Genomic DNA, 14,767 nt, shown 5'->3' on the forward strand with positions numbered 1-14,767 from the left:
CAGATATGGTCCACTATGAGTAAATTAGTTAAGTAAACAAATTACTAAACTAGTATATGTCCCAAAAATCTAACACTTTATCAGGTTGGAGACATTGACATGTGAAAGCTTTTCATGTGCATAAAAAGCTTTGGTCGGTGCCTTTCTGTCTCATTCTCTCTTGGAAGTTTGCATCCAGTTGTTTCTCAGCCTTTGCTAGGATTGCAGAAGCAAACTGCAGTTGAGAACTGAAACTGGTCATTATGGACATGTTTTCCTGACTGTGACTTATGACACATCCCTTAGTGAGCATTTAGATGCTTATATCATAGGCTTCTTTTTTTTTTTTTCAAATTATTCATATAAATACATATCGCAGGTATGCCAGGTATAACCCTGAGTTACAAGAAAAATGAAGGTGTGCCAAACACAAGCCACATGAGGCCAAGGAGGAGCTGGCCTGAGAGAAACTTTTCTATCAGCTTTCCAAACTTCCCTATCAGCAGAAGTCAGCGTGCCACTAGCACACAGATTATTTTCAGGAGAACTGACGCTTTACTGAGTCTAAACTCATCTGTCACAAAAGATGGTTTAGAAACTCCACATTTGTGGGTTGGTTTGTTCGTGTTTAGCTGAGCTGCAACATCAGGAAGTCTTAAACAGAGGGTGTTGTGTGAAACTACCATGTTGCAAAGTGCAAGGCCCAGAAAGCAAAGCCTTTGTGACATGTTCTGATGCTGTGACCTGCAGGAGCTTGTTGCCCTCGTGATAGTACTGTGTTCAGAGATGCTCTCTGCATCCTCATATGGTTTGCGTGAAGCATTTGTAAAAATAGTCGTGAGGCTATTCAGCTTTATTGTAAACCAAGCTGGGGCCTGAGCCAGCTCCAGTTGGGTTCTCCAGCAAACCAGTTCTTGACCTCAGAGAGTGCAAGATTTGGCCCTTGGGACAAGCATGGAGCTGTCTGGTACACCTACAGCTTTTTTATTTAGCGCTGATATTTCACATATTGCTTTACCTAACACAGGAGTGCCTTCGTTTCAGTTTCTGCCAAAGCATTGAAAACTTTAGGAAATGCTGCATTTTTTAAGGGAGGGGGAGGGGGAGGGGGAGAGGGAAGAGGGTGCACAAAAAAGATTACCAAGCTATTAACTACTATTGTTTGCATTTAAAACAGACACTGGTATGGATATAATTTTATGTTTTTCTATGTACATAATGAAGAGTGTACTATTATAGATTTTTTCAGTATTAAAAACAAGCAAGATTGTAAAAAAGAAATATTTTATCTTTTTATGAGGAAAATCACTCTGAAGAAAACCTTCTTGATTTACCATATAAACTGTATATCCTGAAAGATGTCTGTTCACTTAGTTACTAGTCCCTAATCCTAATACATTGCTGATCCAAGACATTTACATTGTTGTTATATGCTTACAGATATAACTGACACTTTTTTTTAATTCTGCATGTACATTAAAGACTACAATAAAAAGATGTTTAATGGTAGCTCCTGTCTGACTTTTTCCTTGAAAGTCATCTGAACAAATCTTGTGTAACTAGGAAGAAAAGCTCAATATTTCTTGATACAGAAACAGAAAGCAATGTAATTTGTTTCTCAAGAAAGAACGCGCAAACCTGTCTCCATTTGTCATTCCACTTCTGACTCAGAAAGTTTCTTCCCAACAAAAAAAATGACATTTTGTCCCCAAGTAAATATTTTCTGCTGCTAAATAAGTAGGCAGTAGGATTAATGAATACAGCATTGAACAGGGAGCCTAAGCTTGTTTAAATGCTTGGTGTTCCTCAGTTTCCCTACATTTCAAATTAGGATAATGATGTTTACTTGTAGACAATTTTAATATTCAATAACCAGAATGATATCAGAAGATAATGAGATGTTTATAGTTGATTGTAAATAAAAGACTTTGGCCATCTGAAATTCAGTCCTGGATTGTCCTGATGATAGCTCTTCAGTTAAAATTGTTTAAAGCTTTCTTTTTCAGTCCAGTGGAAACAGGATTGTTCCTAATCAAAGCTCATTAGCCTAAGCATTTAATGTATGGAAATAGGGGAATGACAGCTTTTATCCAGCCGTGTATAGACCTAACTTGTGACAGCACAGTTCTTTTCTATGTGGTTATTGCACAATACCTGTCACACCATTAAGGTAGTACACAAAGTCCAACAAAACAGGCTGTTACATTTTGGCCCGCAAATCTGTTAACCATATTTTAATGTTGAAATGGCAGATATCATCTTAAGGTAGTCTGTCATATGTTTTCCAAAAGCAAAATGGTGTAGTTAACAGTAGTTAACAGTCCAATGGTAGCAAATAGTATGTTGAATTGGACTATGTGAGAGAATTTAAAATATTTTAAAAGGTAAAAGGGAGGTTGTGATGTGAAAGTAAAGCAAATGAGCCTTCTGGTATTCAAAAACATCTTGCATTTGCAAAGAGCCTGATAGATTCAGGACAGACACATCTATTTATCCTAACCATTTATGTCACATCTCCAAGACTATTCATGGGAGAGATGTGCAGATTCCCCTTTCGATTGCACTGTCCCTGGTGCTTCACTGGACAGCGGTCACAGGGCTGTGCTGTGGGTCAGTCTTGTACCTGTGCTCCTGCCAGGCTCTCAGTGCCATAACTCTCATGACCAATATCACAGCCCTGATATACCCCATAGTCTACTAGAGGACTGGACATTAGCTGTTAGGCAATGGCATCAGGCAATCTCCTATCATGGCTGTAAATGCGGTGTAGACAGTCATACACTGCTAGATACGAAAGTCAGTGACATAAGCTGCCTCAGGACCCGTGGGTTCAGGTGGGTTCAACAGCACTTTTTTCTCCTACCAGAAAACTTTCTTGGCTGTCATTGGTCACTCTTCTCATCCTCTGGGTCACCAGTTCTTAAAGTGTGCCATGTAGCTTGATCTTTTTTCCTTTGAATACCCTGAGAAAATGTATGGGGGAACTGGACACTCCAATTAAAGCTGGAGCACCCAAGTTTTGAGAAACGAGAGACTGAACTTCTTGGTTGTGAGGTTGATCCCTCTGAAATTGATTGTTTAAGAAGAAACTAAATACAGAATTTTTTTAAAAAATACGTTTAGTGGAATTAAGTTGCAACAAGATATAATGACAAACCATATGCTTTTATTAATGACGGAGAATTTCCAAAGCTGCACCTGAGCTACCTTTGACTCTCTCTTAGGTTAAACCAGAATTATTCCCTGTTCATTTGTTTGCTTTCATTGCCTTGTGCATCTGCTGCATTCTCCTCTTTCATCATCTCCTGATGAGGAGGGAAAGAGGCACAGAATATAGGTCTTTGCTAAGCTAGAACACCTTTGTTATCTTCATTTATGTCTCACAAACCTTGATTTTTTGGACTTCATGTTATCTGACATTGGGACACTATGTGATACAGGTTATTTCTATCTTGTTTTCTTCTGTAGAGCTTTTAATTAAAATTTCAATAATATATACAACTAGCTTATCCTGTCTTCAAGATGCTTTTCTCTATTATGGCCTTCTGAAGGCACAGTGGTAAAATGTTGACATTTGATAAGTATGACAATACATAAATGCACAGTATTCTCACTAGATTTGTAACTGCCTTTACCAAGGATGGCAAAACTGGGAAGAGAGTGATTAGACTCAATACAAGACTATGTCCTCTCTTACAGTCAAGGCATAGTGTTGATTCAAGACACAACACACAAAAGGCCCTAGGCTCAATGCCAGTACGTAATTTGTTTTAAGAACCTGAATTTACTAACCCTGCAGACACCTGAATTTCCTTGGCGCATAATTGTCAGTAAAACTCACCATAAGTGTGCCCAGGTCACACCTATGCACTGCTGGGATGTACAAATGGATGTTCCTCTGGCTGCCACCTTCTCCTGCAGGAACTGGAGATTATAGGTATTCTCAAGGATCACTAAGAAGAGCTCGGAAATGATGCCTCTCTGAGGCTTGTAGTCCAGCATCTCACTCTTGAGAGAGAGGAGACTTACAGTCCCTTCACTGCACTCCCAGGTGTAAACTTAAGCGGCTCACCACTCAGTATGCTGACTACCATGGATCCAATTCTTGTAAGACCAATTCTTGCATGCTGTGCAGGAACTAACCACAGACCCCCGATGTGGCATGATGGCTTCCAATAGGTGCCAGGTCACCTTAAAGGCACTGACTGAGCTTTGTGACACCATTATTGGTCTAAATTCTTCAGAATCCAGATTTTCCCTTCCATCAAGAGGTCATCAGTGCAGAGGGGAATAAAGGCATTATGGCCTCCAGTTCTAGCACTTCTAGAGATAAATTTGTTTTCCAGCTTGAAACACTAGGGACCTAGGCTGAATGTTGTTCTGTTTTCTGCAGACTGACGGCAGCTCTCAGGGGTTGTTTTGACACCCAGGGATTAATTTAAATCTAAGGTTGTCTTAGCTGCGGCCTTCTCAGTTGATAATATCTCTTTATCCGGGATATGGAGTACCCCTACAGCACATCAAGACTGACAATCATTCCCTGGTTAGCTATTCTCAGCTACAAAATACTTTACACCAGAGGATCAGCTCAGAGGAACCTTAAAGGACCAAGGGCTCTGTAATTGTGTAACTTTTTGGCAACTACCAGAATACAGGCGTTCGTCTGTGACTATTACTCATCAAAACATCCAGCCTGCCGATCTCCAGCAACCAGAACTCCAGATGTAGCTTGACAGATGTACATGTTGCCAGAAATCCTACTGGCAAAAAACCCCAAGAGAAAAAAGTGACATGGAAACTAACGAGTTTGAGCTAAGAGAAAAACCAAAATGAAGAACATCATCAAAAGGATCAGATGTATTCTATAGAGAAAACAAGGGGATAAGAGAATCCCAGGGGTCTGCCTTTCATACTCAAGGAATGAGGAGAAGCTGTGCACAGCAGGTGCCTTTCCATCTGTAAGTAATAGATGGAGACTTTTGAAAGGAAAAAAGGAGAGGGATGACTTTTCATACCTTTCCTCAGTTCCTACCTGTAACATTTTGCAGGTAAATTCTGAACCAAAACAGAATCATACAGGAGAGCAGATATGAACAGTGCAGTGACAGGCACCAATAGAGACAGTAATAACCAAGGCATTAATGTATCATCAAGATGTGCAAATTCCTACTTGAGTGTGACTTGCCTTGAAGGGGAATGCCCATAGGTATGATCAGATAGAGCTAGGTTTAAATGCACTGACAAGTCAGCTCAGAACTTACCTTGGACATGGTACATTTGACCAGACTCACACAACAGGAGCCTGGCTGGGCACACAACCAGGCCTGGAAGCTGCTTCCCATCCTGGGGAAGCACACTGGGAAGCAGGCTGGGGAATCACGCCGTGCTGCCAGCAGCAGACAGACTCATGCGTGAAAGTTCTCTGCATGCAATCCCAAAGCCCAACCCAAATGTGCTGGTGGGCAATGCTTAGCCTGTGTTCCCTGTGATAACCATGTGCTGCCTTGCCAGACTGCTCATTTTATAGATATGCTCTGTCTCACTGACAGAAATCCTTTGTTGTAGTCTAGATTCCTTGTAGGACAGTAAATATCCCAATAATAGGAAGCGACATTGAATAGAGCATATGAGTTCTTGTAGGTTTAGACAAGTGCCTTTGATGTTTGTCCATGCTTTGTCATGTCCTGACTTTTAATCTTCTAGCTTGTACAGTATTTTATCTCTTTATTTCATGATGTGTAGACTTCAATTCAACTGTTACAGACATCTGTCAATTCAGCTGTCTTCCTTTACAAAAGCAGGTGTTGTTACTCCCTATTCAGCTACATTTGATAGCAGTTAAATTCTGCCTGTTTCATCTGTGCTGAGCATCTGAAACAGTCCAAAGAACTTGGGAAACAAAGATGCTTAGGGACAAAAAACTGGAGTTGTTTTTGTCAGACTTTAGCAGGACTAGATCTTTTGGTCTGAATTTGAGTGTCTTTGGAGCATCATTTGTATCATTAAAAAAATTCCTTTCTGTATCTCTAACAAGCATCCTTTGAGGAAGGTCACTGAAAATACAGATTTACTCTTCTAGGTTGTGGAATTGTCTGACCAAATACCAGTATTCATTCCAGAGAGGTTAAAGCCAGCACTGCCAGCACTCTTCAGTGGTGTGGGGAAAGCCCTTCTGTTGCAGAGTTCTCCAAAAAACTTAGACCTTACTTCTTCCCAGGTGAAAGACTAAAAATTTTACAGTTGAAACTATCCTGTTGGTGGATAATCATCCAAAATAAGAAAAAAGGAAAAAATCTTAGCTGTCAATAACCTATTGAATAATGGATTATTGAGGACTGAAACTCAAAGCAACCCTGTTGCTGATGGCAACAAGAATGGGGCTTAAATGCAGAGGGATTCCTCAGCACTAGCAAAAGCCTTCAGTTTGAATCCTTACCTTGAGTCCTGCAGACATTGAACCGTGACTACCTTGACAAGCAATATTTCTCATTTAGAAGATTAAGCCTGTATAGAGACAAGGGAAAGTAAAATAAACTTGGGAAGATTTAACAAAGCTGAATTAATCATATATTTGTATTAGCAATGATTAAAGGCGCATGCTGTACTTGTTTGCACTAAACATTTTAGTTTGACAGCCACAACCACAATACTTGCTTCAGTTATTGCCCTTCTGTGGTGACTACTGTAATTTCAGCTAGGCCTTCTCCTTATTTCACCATCAGTGGTCATATCCAGGAATTCCTGCATTCACACGGACCTGTCGCTAGCTCATAGGGATGCTCCGCCCTACCCCACTTATTTCAAGAGACTTGCAGGGAATTCACAGAGCCCTGCTGCTCTGCCCAGCAGCTTCAGCTCAAGGTATTTCTTTCCCTCCAAAGCCACCTCCATATTAGGTCATCACAATGTCTGCAGAAGGTCTACAACTTGCAGGAGTCTCAAAGTCCTTGCTTTGTTTCTGTTCTGATCTCTGTTCTACTCTGCCTCCATTTCAGCATGAGCTTCCAGCAGTTCTGTAGGTGATTCTGGATAGAAAGCTTATGCAAATAAAGTCACTCTCTAGCTGCCTTTCTCCCTGTTCAACAGTATTTCATAACCTTCTCCTACGTGGAGCTTACATTTACTTTTTGTGTCTGTTTACAAACACCAGCTAGAAGGAAAAAGCCTTTACTCCTTTAAGGAAACCACACTGAAAGTGGCTAAAAACTACTAGCTAACCACTTTATTGCTTTCTGTTGAATCCTAGTGCTATGTTTCCAAATGCCTATCAGATAATGACCAATCTCATCAAATAATACCAATGTATTAGATTCAGTTCTTTCAGTACATGATGCTACTTGCCATGGCCTCAAGAACACCACGACAAATGCAAATTTTAAATTGCTCCCCAAAACTAAGCTGTCCTGCTGGGTGACCAAACAGTGCTATTGATGAAAGTCTGTTAAGAAATGACGCTTTAATCTTAAGACACAACAGTTTAACTGTCAACAAAGGATATGTGGGCAGTTGCAGTCCAGATGAGCAGCCATGTTGATCCCTTTTCATGGCACACACTATCAAATTTCAGTATGTATAAACACCAAATGATTTGCTGAAGCAGAACCTAAGTCCCTTAGGAGGTTTACAATCAGTGACTTAATTCTGCATAAAGAATGTAACAGGTGCAAATAGTTGGCATAAAGCATGCCTGAATATTTCTAAAGACAGTTCAATAGTCTTGGAAAAGGGCATGAAATGGAATAGTTCTCACAAAAGAAGTTTTCTGTTTCCAGAATAAATATTGGTACGCACAACAGAAGTAAAAATTCTTCCATATTGCCCTGCAGAAATGTCTATCTCATGTCTCCTCAAAAGACTGGTTCTCGTAGTACAGAAATAAGCTGCAGGATTTTTTAGTTCTTACCTCTTCCAACACTGATACCATTGTTCTGGTAATTTTTGTGTTGTGTGGACCTGGGACCAAAACTGGAACCACTTCTGCCATGCAACCCGCAACCCCTTCCATAGCCAGCGAGTAGTGATACAATCACAGTGAATGTGATGTGAATTTAAACACTATACTCTGTGGTTCTCTAGTGTGTGGCACTTCTCATGGCAATAAGCTCTGTTTATCCAATTAAAGCTAGACTGATTTATTTTGCATTTCTTTTACTGACAACTTATTTGCAGTTAAACACAAAAAAAAATGCAGAAAAGAGTAAGTGTAATCTAAATAGGTTGACTGAAAAATTTGTGTAAGATACTTTTAGTTCAAGGCTGCTAATCCATGTAGTCACCAGAGCTATTGTATAAAAATCTTGGGCTCTGCTTCTAACAGAAACATTGCAGCAAGCCACAAAGTCACATGGAGGTCGTACAGTGACACTAACAAAATATCTCCAGACCAAAATGGTAATCCATTAAGTCTGTCTTAATCGAGTATGGTCATTTGTTGGGAAAACATATGCATTTGACACTATGTAAAAGCCTTGCTGAAAATGGGCCTGATGTGTAGAAAACTTTGGTCATGGTGCCGTTATCATTCTGTAATGAATTCTGCACGGAAGTTGAAGGTGGAAACTGGGACCAGAGCAGACGTCACCTCTCCACTGGTGGATACCTTGAGGTTTGTGTCTCCAGGCAGCATAAAATAGCTTTGAGATCAATGAAGAACACAGAGCTCTTGAGGAAGGCAAAGCTGAGCTCAAAGTATGAGATCAGGCCCCTTGCTACTCCCACACAGCTCTATAAAGCTCTTGAGGAGGGGACGAGGGCTCCCTGAGGGAACTGATGGGAAGGGAGCCAGTGCCTGACAGAGAGCTGTGTTGCCCTGTCAGAGCAGTGCGTACCTGATAGACCCTGGTAATTTGTGTTCACCACTGCTCTTCCGCAGCGACTTGTGTTGACTGGTCCCAAAAAGGGGCTGAACACCCTCACAAGGACCTAAAAATGTCACTGGCTCACTGATTAACTTCCATGGTGAAATGTAGTATGATTTAGGATGTATTTTTCTGGCTCCCATGACATCAGAACCCTTCTGCTGTGGTATATAATTATAAAAACGTCCCTCTGACTTCTTGTTGCTGAAAATACACGAGCTGTTTTGTTTTCAAAAAAACAACATGTTCTCTCCCTCTTGTTTTTCTATTTTTGGCAGGTTCTACCATGAAAACTGTGGTGATTACTGCAGCTGAAAGCTGCCGTGAGGCTTAAGATGACACCCTCTAGCATAGAGCTCTATGAAGGTATCTAGCCTTTACCTTCCCTCCCAGGATTCATACTGGGTCTTTTTTATTTATATAGTACTCCTAAGCAGAAGATGAAACATGCTACCTGTTTGTAACTGGTGCTGTCTAAGATCTTACTAGCCTTAACCGCAGAGTAAACTATCACTGCAGAGGGAGATGCACAGTGGCAGAAAGGGAGTAGGCACTGAAATACACCATGCAGGAGCCTGAGTAATGGGCAAAAAATGGGAGTGTAACCCTATGACCATATTTAGTTTCCACATGTGAATCTTGGCTGGCTGAAACCTACCCCGAATGCCAGTGAAGCCTGAGAAGCTGGAAATCTTTCGCTCTGTGCATACAAGCAGAGTCATGACTCATGCAGAAGAGAAACAGTTTTTTCTTTTGCAAAAGGAACATTTTTCCTTATTGACCAGGGAGACACCCGAAAATAGCTTTGCTTTCTGAGTGATTCTGTGAATTCACAGCAACACTGAGGAATTATGAAAACCAAAGGAGCATTTACACCTCCAGGAATTTGCGAATAAGAAGTAGAAATCTCTGCTTAAAAACAGCCAGCCAAATTCACTATGTATGTCAACTCCTTGAAGACAATGAATTAAACCGAGGGTAACTTGGACTGTTCAATGAATTCCAAATGTCAGACAAAGAAATGAAATGAAGGACAATATAATATTAATACAAGATATTTTAAATGCCGTGCAATTTAATCTCTTTGAGTAGGAAGCTCAGTGTATAATCTCATTTGCACTGGGCTTTAGCTCCAATGCAATACATTTTCAGCATCAATAGTGGAGAAGCATTGAACCTCTGTGAAAGACAGAGCTTCTGATTGCAGAAGAATGATGTTTCTTGGAAAGGAAGGACACTTCCGAGAATCCCAGATTATTGGAGTTTGTTTCCACCAAAGCTGTTGGAATTTTCCGAGTTACTTCAATGGAAACTGAAGCAAGCCAAGGGAAATCCCACCCCATAGCGAGGCAGAACATCATTAAAAGGTATTGGGAATCGGAGCGAGGGAAACAGGACTTATTGGAATGCTTGCTTTTTTGTATCTCCTGGTTTGCGCCAGCGACCCTCTTCTTCTAACGTTTATGAATGACACAGCTCTAAACCAGCTGAAAACTAGGCCCTCGTCACCCAAACCGAGCTCCCACGGCGGTTCCCCCGCCGCCCCCCGCTGCGTGCGCCGCCACACGTCGCCCCGCGAAGCGGCAGCGGCTGGGGGGGCGGGGGGGGGGGGGGGGCAGCGCTTCAGAGGCAGCGCCTTCCCCTGCAGAGACCCCTTTGCCCACGCTTTAAACCCGTGACAACACACGGAACGCCGCAGTTTATTTTCAAGCCTCACGACGGGTGAACTTCCCCTCGGCCCACGCCCTGAGACCCGGGCGGAGCGCGGCGGGGCGGGGCGGGGCGGAGCGGAGCGGGGCGGCGGGCCGGCGCTGCGGGCCGGCCGTGCCGAGGCTGCCCTCTCCCGGCTGCGGCCTGCCCGCCCGCCCGGCGGCCTGCCCCGCGGCCTGCCCCGAACACCTCCTCCTGGCAGCGGGCGGGGCGGGGAAACGCTCGGTTGGAGCTCGAAAAGGAAATTGATTCGATCCTGCTTCAGCCCGTCATTTGGTTGTCAAAACTCCGTCTAGCAACAGGGCTCTGCTGCTCCCACTGCGTCACAGGGGGGTTAAGGATGCAGGTAAAATTACGCGTCAGCTTATGTGATGCCTGGGGTAAAAATGCTTCAGTGACTAGTATGAGGAATCAGCTCTATGAAAGCTCAAAATAACAACTCTGTGAAAGCACTTTAGTGAAGTTACTTCCACTTACATTTCATCTGGTAAAACAAAAGTTTGTCAATGAGAGGAAATGCACCCTCTGCTTTCATTCTAATACAAATCATGGAATCATAGAATGGTTTAAGTTGAAGGGACCTTGAAGATCAAGTCCAACCCCCCTGCCATGGCCAGGGACACCTTACACCAGACCAGGTTGCACCAAGCCCCATCCAACCTGGCCTTGAACACTGCCAGGGAGTGGGCAGCCACAGCTTCTCTGGGCAACCTGTGCCAGTGTCTCACCAAGAAGTGTCGTCTTCTCTTGATTTCCTCTCTTACTATTTCATGAAATGGTATTTTCTTTTGCACCGCGACAGCTCAATTTCTGTTTGAGGTTTTGGTGACTTTGTTGAAACACTGACAGTAACATTTCAAAAAATTCATCTGTTACTGTAAGCATAGAGGGAAAAGTAATTGACTAAAACACTCCCTCGAGCACAGCAAAAATGGATCCAGCAGTGCAAACTATGGTTTGACTGAAATCAGTACCAGGCTTTTCGCACCAGGAAAGTGCAGTCAAAAAGAGAACAGGGAAGGCACAAAATTAGACAAGCAGACCTCCCACCTGATAATCATTAACAGCAGAGGGATCAAGCTGGAGCAAGCTTGGAAAGAGATTTTTTTTTTCCTGCCTGTCTTCTCTGGAAATTTTGGCTGGGATTGAGCTGAGCAGGAGGCTCCAGAAACACCAGGTAGTGCTGTAGTAATGGCAATGTACCAGGTGAACCCACTTTAGTCCTGTGCTGTACTCACCAGTGCAGCAAAAAGCCACCACCCTTATGAGTCCTATGGGGTAGATAAAATATGTTCCTTGAGGGAGATGATAGTTTCACTTGTAACTGCTATTTTGTGCAAGAACATGTGATCCTCTAAGGGAACGACAGTGTTTTGAGAAGCCCAGTCCTCTGCGTCAGAAGCAGTGGTGCTGCTGGCAGGCGAGCTCAGGCAGCAGCACGTTTGCTCAGGTTTTAGAGGAGTAATAGGCAGGATAACACCGAGCTTGAGTTGTTGCTGGTTAACATCTGGCTGGTTTGTGCTGCTTCTAATATCATGAAACAGCCCCAGGCCTCAAGTCGCCGGCTGGGCTAAATCAAGCAGGCAGATCTTCTGTTTCGAGAGCCACACTAAGCATCAGGAGCAGACTGGTGACTCTGGCACAATATCTATTAATAAATAAAAGCATCAGGCTTTGCATTTGAATAGGCCCTTTTCTTTGGCAGATCTGAAAGTAATTTCGAAAGAAGGGCAAACGTTATCTCCATTATGGGGCTAGGTTATATGACAAGCTCACAGTTGGGGACTGGGCGAGATCTTGGCTCTACTACAGGCAACAGCTGCTCCCTTTGGTTAAATGCCACACACCAGCAGTCCCGAAAGTTGTCAAGTCCTGGCCAAGCACACAAAGCCCCTTAGCCAGATGGGCAAGAGCAAGCGCTGGAAAGCTGGTCCCATTACGCAGTCAGTTCTTGAAGTAACTAAAACCTCACAGAAGACTTGTCCCAAACCTCAAACAGTGCTATTTTTTAACATGACCTGCCTTTTATTTAGTGTCTCTTGCTTCCCCATACTCAGTTTTGAAATAGCCCTCACGTTTCCACTTAGGCAGGGGTCCAAACTGACCTGCTGCAGGGAAGAAATGCTATTTTTTTTTATTTTAAAATGTCCTGTTGTGGAAAGTTTTGAACCTGTTTCCATTTTGTGGGTTTGCTACAGGCTTTCAGCTACTTCTACTACTCTTGAAAACGTGGCATAGCTACCCTGCAGGTAGCCTGCTTCACGTGCATGCTTCATATGTGAACACCATATATAAACATCATAGCTGATGTTTTAGGTATTGGGTCACGTTATATGTTAAATGAAAGACCTATCACAGTCATTTCTGATTCTTAATCAGGATGTCAAGCCAGAATTTCTGCCAGAGCCCTTTGCAAAATATAAATAATATGTATTTCTAGTTAATAGTTCATTAAATTACTTTGACAGATACTCATTAACTTGGCCTTTTAGCTAGTGAGCAAGAGCAATGCAAACTATGGTTTGCAAACGGCAGTGCAGGATGACACACACCTTCACGTGAGCAGTTCTGTGCCTTCGTTAGCAAAGAGAAGCTGCTTCCCAGCGCAGGGGCAGTTCAGAAGTTAACACGTGCATGACACAAACACGTACACACAACGAAAACAGGCTCCTGCCATTGGATACTGGCATTCGTTACCATCTGACAGCTGCTCTGAACCAGATGGGAAACAGCCATTCCAGTTCTGCTCTAAGCCACAGTCCCAACACCAGCATCACCGCGGATTCCCAGGCTGGCATCTCAACCGACAGGCAGCGGGGCAAGTGGGCAAAGGAGCCAAATCCCCGCACCCCGCCGCTGCCACTGCCATCCCTCCAGGAAAGGACTGAGGCATATTTGGCATGGAGAGGAGAGAAGCAGGGAGCAGCGGGCTTTGAGATGTTGCGCTTGGAAAGCTATGGCCACATTCATTCTGTACACAGGGAACGTCTGGGTCCGGTGTTGACAATCTGGCAGCAACTGAAAGCTGTCGAGTTAGCTCAGATGTGATAAACAGAAGAAAAAAAAAAGTAGTAAGTCATCACCAAAAGCAGTAGTTCCCAACCCATGACTCAAGCCGCCTTAGTGAGGTGTGACAGCGTTAAAGATAAGATATAAAAGGGAGAGCAGAGGTACTGCTGAGACTGAAGAACAGAGGCGAGAGAATTGTTACATTTGTTATATTTTTTCATTCTCTATTCACTCCTAGGTTCAAATCTCAGTGAAAAAGAACATGCTGCTTACTGGTAAGGAGATATAGTGCTATAGATCTCCAAAGGCAGGGACACCGAGGAGTCATGGGTAGCAGGATGATGGAGGAGAGGAGGAAAAGAGAGTATAATGAAAAGCTACAGCTATGAGGCGTGCCTAAACCAGATTGGGTATTACTACCTTAAAAAACATATTAATCTGAAGCATTTCCATATTTAGAATAGTAAAATCAGCCAAATTAAAACATTAAAACACAGAGGTGGATTCAGCTCCACCCAAAGTCCAGTGAAATTCTCACAAAAAAACCCCGAAACAAAACATTCTCTGCACTTAAAAATAAGTGTTGGCAGTTATTTCCCTCAAATGGTATTGTTCTGGTACCCTGCACAAAGATAAACTCTAAGTTGATCATATATAAAAAAATCCCACTTGAACAGAGAGGTTGAGAACATAGAAAGAGTCCACTTCTATAAATTTTTATGTATATCAGCAACTTGATAGTCATAAAAAGCCTTTGTGTTCTATAAATAAGTGTGCTTCCCCAGAATCATCAAGTTACTGATTGTCTGAAGCGTATCAAAGCCAAAAAAGGGAAAACTCATCCATCTCTTCCCCTTTTGTTTCAGTATCCTATTAGACTTCCAAGACCCTTTTGGTGTTCCAGTTGCACTGGATAATAAACATCTTGTAGTTTTGCTTAGTCCAAATCTGTGTCTGATTTATGTCTTAATAGCTACAAAAGGCACAAGTTTTGCCTTGGATTTCTATCTTTCACAAATACTCTGAGGGAAATCATCAAAAACTGGATATTAATTGTTCATTGCCTGGATCCTATTGTTTTTACACAGCATCCTCATACTCCTTTGGGGAGGACTGCTTTAAATTCCTTGTCAGGCTTATCAGTGCTGCAGCACTGACGTTGTTTGTGCGCCCAGCCGTTCCAGCACAATACAAACATTAGCTGTTGGCCT

Source organism: Leptosomus discolor, chromosome 1, assembly GCF_034619465.1.
Source record: "Leptosomus discolor isolate bLepDis1 chromosome 1, bLepDis1.hap2, whole genome shotgun sequence".
Taxonomy (NCBI): Eukaryota; Metazoa; Chordata; class Aves; order Leptosomiformes; family Leptosomidae; genus Leptosomus; species Leptosomus discolor.